We start from the raw sequence: 6,507 nt of genomic DNA, 5'->3' as shown, positions 1-6,507 counted from the left end.
AAAAAAGTTCATACAGCGAAGCGCCTTATCCTGTTTCCAGGCCAGCAGAGACGGCTGTGACGGGAAGCTTGTGGCTGGAGAGTGTATTATATAGGAAGCTGATGATCTCAGGGCGACCCAGCAAGCCCACCCTTTCATATAATGATTCATTCAATTCCAAACAGGCATCTGAACGTACATACAGTACAATGTATTCAGATTGCTATTATTTTGCTTATAGGTTACACGTTTTCTGGTGATTTACATAGGCCTAACAGTTCAAAAAACAGGTAGAAATTCTATTGCTTAAAGTCTACACCTTTATACCGCCAGCATATACTTAAACTGAATAGTTTCCATGGTTTTTAAGCAGCTTTAGATGGACTGGATTAACTGATTCCTGATCCATCACCAGCCGCCCTTATGTTTGAGCCTGTTCATTTCCTGCGCTCTTTTCCCTCTTAATCTCTATGCATTTCCTGTCACCCAGGGACATCGTAGTAGTCCGAGTACAGCTGGAAACGGCTTCTCAGCGGACGTCAAGGAATGAGGCTCGGTCGTTTTCAAAGAACATGTGGATTTGTTTAACTTCGCAAACTATATAATACAACTATTGACACCAAAAAATAACCAAAATGGTTTCAAGAATCCCTGGCTGGAGCAATGTAGACTACACCTACAAATATGCCTTTATTTAATAATTAATCTGGTTCAACTGTGTTGAAATTGGATTTGCTATTTTCATTCCTGACTTTGGTAATGTGTTTATTTTGCAATGCTAACACTGCATAAACATATCATGGACGCGCAGACACCACCTTAAATATAGACTATGACCCAAGGACAACCCTTAGCTTTTAAACTGCCCTTTAAATCCGCCGTATTTGGTGTGCTGTTCTCCACAATAGCGCCCAGTGCGCAATTAGCGTCGCTGGCGGGACACATACTGAGCCTGGAATCTGAGGAATGTGTCAAGGGTGCCGGACCATTTAGAAGTGGATCGGACCTCAATCCAAATCAGACACGGAACGCGGGTTTGCTCCAAGCACGGTGAAAGCTTTTTCCCATAATATGGCAAGTTTTCGCAGCCCTTTACTAATTTAGTTGTATGCGGAGTGATATTTATACAGATTATCTTTGGTAATCCAAAGTACTACAAGCTGTAGCAAATTCTAACGCTTTTTTGAATAGAACAATGTTAATTCTAATTAATAATTGGGGGTACACGTCCCCCCTCCTACGCCCCTGTTTAAATACCTCCCACTATAACGCTGTTGCTCTTCTTTCCTACCTCGTGAAGTGATGCCGGTCATCTTGTTAGTCTGCTTTTGTTCAAACTTACCGTTTTATTTTTAGCGTTATTATTTTCTCGAGTAATTTGAATTATACGTCCTGACTTAACGGTATGAGTGCATGGGGGCTGAGATCTGTAACCAGCCTGGATTTTCATCCAGGCAATCGCTGGCCCACCCACATACAGATCCTGTTTCAAAGGAGAGCTAAGAAAATGGCCCGGCTGGGTGTGAGGTAACCTTGTCTGATTCTGAGCCACCAGAACAGGGATGGTGCACCGTGTATCTGCTGTAAAACCGGAACGTTTTCATTATACTCCTATAACATACTTAGGCCCATTTTCTTCACTTGGGTTATAAAAAAATCTATTATTATAGGCTTATTACAAACTGAACCCAAACTGGATTCAGTTGCTCACCCTCGTTGTCCCTTTTGAAGAGAGCAGTGCAAGCATCCGTGGCACGATATTCAAATATATGTAATTTATGAAAATGGAGACAGGCAAAGCAAATTAAAACGCTTGATACCATCTCTGTCACGGGAGAACTTAGTCAATAGTCAAATGAGCAGCGCTGTTGGCTACGATATGACACTGTCTGATTCCCGCATGAGAAGACTGCTCTCATCTTTCCATTTGCTTATTTTGCAGTCTTTAAAACCATTTGCCTCTCTTGATGGGAGCCTTTCATCTATAAATCCATTTATGTGTATGCTAGTTTACCTACTGCACACGTAATTTCACCTTAATTTATTTCAGATAACTACAGGGACTTCTCATAGGGCACTGAGAGGGAGCCGGGACCATAGTGACATTTTCAGTGCCGACATTATGTGAACTGCAGTATAAACGAGATATGAATCAAGTAATAGCTTTGCTCTGTAGTGAGGAGGTATATGCACACAATAGTGTTAGTATACCAATAGTATAGTACAATATAACAATAATACCAAATGCCGCGATATCTAAGCACTTCTGACACAAATAATCCTGATTAAAATGATTATTATTGTCCATTTTAGTTAGCAAACTGAAAGATTTAGAAAGACTGGAAACGTAGCACCATCATCAAGACCTACCAATTTAGGGTACTCCTCTCCTTCACTTAATCACGCGTTCTCGGTCACCTCACTTAATCAATCAATAATTTCCTTACTGTGTTACTTAATCATTCACTGGTTTTCATGTGTTGCCACACTCTTCAAACCACTGGCAGAAAGTCTGAGTTTCCGTCGGGAATACAGTCAGCTTTAAAACCTTGATATTACGGCATATTTCACACTTGGGCACCCTTTCCAAACAGCCGGTTTCTCCCTGACTTTCTCCTTAGGGTGAACAAAGCAGCTGTTTACATAGGATTTGCATCTATTTTCTTTCCAAAAATTTGTTTAGTCTAGCTGACGTCAAGATCTTTTCAGCACACAAGGTCAAACACGGCACAGGACGCTTTCAGCAGATGCACTCAATGTTTCTAGCAATGCTCCATATCTGTGACTTATCAGATTCGATTATTGAATTATATACGGTCTACGAATAGGATCTCATGATTATGTTTTTAGTCGTACTTGTTTTCATATTCAAACAAGGTTAAGAAGGTTATCGCCGGCAAAGCAACAGCCAGCGGCAAATGGTCTGAAAGTGATTAAGCCAGTCTGATTTTCATTCATGTATGTCATAGCTGCCCACATAGCAGACAGGTCTGGCCCAGATCTGGCGTCAAGCCGGCATTGCTGGCTGAGTTCTGGCATGGCAAGTGGTATGTCAACCAGATATGGGCCAGGTCTGGCAATGATGGCACTGTTTACATTATGGCATGCCAGATGTGGCCCGATTGTGGTTTGGTCTATGTGGCCCAGGCACATAGAAGACAGGTCTGGCCCAGATCAGGCGTCAAGCCGGCACTGCTGCCCAGTTAGCAAGCACATGTGGGCCGATTCTCGCTGAGTTGTGGCACATTCGGTTCACTGTCAGCAACGGTAAAAAATTGCGGGCCGATTGTGGGCCTAGCACGGCGACGATTCTGGCTGACTGTCGGCATTTTTAATCTGGGCCAGAACCGTTCTGAGCGCGGCGAGCGTTTCTGGCTGACTGTCGGCATTTTTAATCTGGGCCAGAACCGTTCTGAGCGCGGCGAGCGTTTCTGGCTGACTGTCGGCATTTTTAATCTGGGCCAGAACCGTTCTGAGCGCGGCGAACGATTCTGGCTGACAGTCGGCATTTTGCGTGTCGGACGACTTTGGCTGACAGTCATCCATTTCAGCATTGGTAACATGATTTGTGTCGTACCTAGCCCTCACCTGGTGTAAAATTCTGGCCTGATGTCAGATAAATATTCTCAAAAAAATTCGAACCAGAACTAGTCTTAACATGGAAGATCATTCTGACTACAGTCTATAGGAGGGGTCACCAACATGGTGCCCGTGGGCACCAGGGCGCCCCCAAGGACCACATGAGTTGCCCACGGTGACTGTTCTAAAAATAGCACAACTCACCATTGAGCATGGCGTCTAAAATTTAATTTTATCCTGTTGATATTCTTCTTTAATCACATTTGCATTTATATAGATTTGAAAATGGCAATATCTAAAAGAAAGCATTTAAAACGCGTTTATTATACATGATTTAAGAAAAATGTATCAAACTGGTAGCCCTTCGTAAGGCTCAGTACCCGTGAAGTAGCTCCCAGTTTCAAAAAGGTGACCCCTGGTCTTAGTCTATAAGAACATAAGAAATTTACAAACGAGAGGAGGCCATTCGGCCCATCAAGCTCGTTTGGGGAGAACTTAACTAATAGCTCAGAGTTGTTAAAATCTTATCTAGCTCGGATTTAAAGGAACCCATGGTTTTAGCTTCCGTTACACTAGCAGGAAGAATATTCCATACTCTAACTACACGCTGTGTAAAGAAGGGCTTCCTCAAATTTGTTTTAACATGTTCTCCCGCTAATTTCCACTTATGGCCACGAGTTCTAATATTTAGACTAATACTGAAATAGTCATTTGGCTGAACAGCATCCAGACCCGTTAGAATCTTATAGACCTGAATCATATCCCCCCTTAGTCTCCTTTGCTCAAGGCTAAACAGATTCACTTCCGCTAACCTCTCCTCATAAGACATTCCTCTAAGACCAGGAATCATTCTTGTTGCACCTTTTCTAAGGCAATATATATGAGGTTCTCATTTCATTATGTTGTATATGTAAATCTGCAAGATGTCACCTGGGTCTGTTCGAGCATTGGTAATGCTTTGTCCCATACCTGACCCTCATCTGGCATAAAATTGTGGCTGAAGGCTCTGCTCTCTATTATATCATAACCACTGTCTGTTTGGGATAAAGCCTATACTAAAGATCATGAGAAACACAATAAAGGGCCAATGGCTGACATACAAAAAGACTCCAAGCACCAGCTGTTGACATAGTACAGTCCCACTGATATGATAATTTTTTTGTTTAACATTGGAAAACCATTAAAACTTATTGGATATTTTTTGTTAACTACGGTATATCGTCAATCATTATTTTTCATCTGACATGTTTACTTAAAAAAGGAAAAGTAAAAACAAATGAAAACATTAATTTATCTTCTCTAAAATCTTGTCTTTTAAAAATATAAACCCGTTTGGAATACTTTGTGTATAGGGCTTTTCTATTGACCGTTCGGTATTTGATCATCTACGCTGAACAACCAATCCTGAAATAAGTGGGCGTTAACGTTTCAGTTTAGACCAATCAATGTCCTTTAGACGTCACTGCAACTTCACCGGACTTTGAGGCTGTTGACGGCGTCGATCGACTTTAGATGGCTGATTCAGTTTGAATAATAACGAGCGAATTGTGGTAAGTGAAATATTTCAGTTACTTTTAAAGTTCCATTTAACCTTTTTAGTCAGAGATTTTAGCTTAAGATTCTGTCGGAACGGTATGTTGGGAATGATCGTTCATTTTAAAAAGTCGGTTCAAACAAGTCACACGCCTTGACATAATATTAAATACAGGGCTCTCGAGTTTAAATCAGATGTTTAACGTTAGATTACATCTGCAGAGCTCTCAAGTCTCACGTATTGTGTGTGGGACACACGCATTTAACACAACAATCTCCCACGCCAAACGACATTTCTCTGTCTGAGAAGTGATAAAGGTCGCGCCACAGCTAATCCAAACCTGCACCTTCTATTTTTTTCTTTTCATGGGGGACATGTCACTTCAGTCCACTGCTCCTTTGTTGCTGGTGATATCTGAAACTTGTTTGGTTAAAAATGAGCACCGCAAGTTCCAATTTACGACTTTGTGCATTTAATTCCTAGTGATGGAAATATATCCTTATATATATATATATATATATATATATATATATATATATATATGCGTCTAATTGATCAATCGACAGATTTATCAGTTATGCATGATCATAAGTTGGTAAAGTTGTGTGTCATATTAAAGTCACAGTAAAAAAAAAAACAGGGATGAAATTCATATGGAACAATCATATATTCTGTGCAGTATTGGATATAGCAGCCTTCTGGACAGTTACAGTTCAGCAATGAGTGTTTTTTATGTCAGATCAGAACAGATATTACATTTCAGATTGCATACATATATGCATACAACTTTGACGTGTTGTGAATTAAATGGTGAAATTAACAACCCTGTTTAAATATTGTTTACTTGTTCATGATATTCTGTCATGGACATAATGATTCATATCTCCTTATTTGTGTACTACTGTATGTGTTTTGGAATTGTTTTATACTATAAATGTTGGGTGCTGTCTTGATCTTGATGGTATGATTTATGTTCTATGCCTTAGAAGCAGGTGGCATTAATAGTTTTGTTTTGTGTGTTGTGGCTGCAAAATTCCTTAACTAGGAGTGCAACGGACCAGGAGGCAGAGAAAAACATTCAAAGATGGCTTCAGTTGGCACCTGACAGGGATGGAGGAATGAAGGAACATGCAAAAAGGGCAAATGACACTTAATTCCATTGTTTGTGATGTATTTACTTGTTTTGTATTTGGATTTTTTTGTGTGTGTTTTTGACCACCCAAATTTCACATTTTATTAACCAGTTTTACAGGGCCATGTTCTTAGATATTTTGTATGTTGTGAAGTGCTTTAAACGCCTCATCTGTCTGTTGATGTTACAAAGTAAAGTGTAATTAAATATCAATCAGTGGTTTGTTGAAAAGCATTTATATGTTGTTTATAGTAAAAGTAAAAATAAACTTTATTGATATCAA

General features: G+C 40.1%; 1 long non-coding RNA gene across 1 annotated transcript; it reads left to right on the top strand.

Annotated features, from left to right (window-relative positions):
* Window positions 1-2,968: 2,968 nt before the first annotated feature.
* On the top strand, window positions 2,969-6,507 carry LOC140581655 (uncharacterized). The gene is made up of 2 exons (XR_011984782.1): window positions 2,969-5,108; window positions 6,138-6,507. It is a non-coding gene; the product is annotated as an uncharacterized lncRNA (long non-coding RNA).

The sequence above is a fragment of the Paramormyrops kingsleyae genome, chromosome 22 (genome assembly GCF_048594095.1).
Source record: "Paramormyrops kingsleyae isolate MSU_618 chromosome 22, PKINGS_0.4, whole genome shotgun sequence".
NCBI classification, from domain to species: domain Eukaryota; kingdom Metazoa; phylum Chordata; class Actinopteri; order Osteoglossiformes; family Mormyridae; genus Paramormyrops; species Paramormyrops kingsleyae.
Note: the sequence above shows the minus strand (reverse complement) of the source record. Positions and strands in the feature narration are given on the sequence as shown.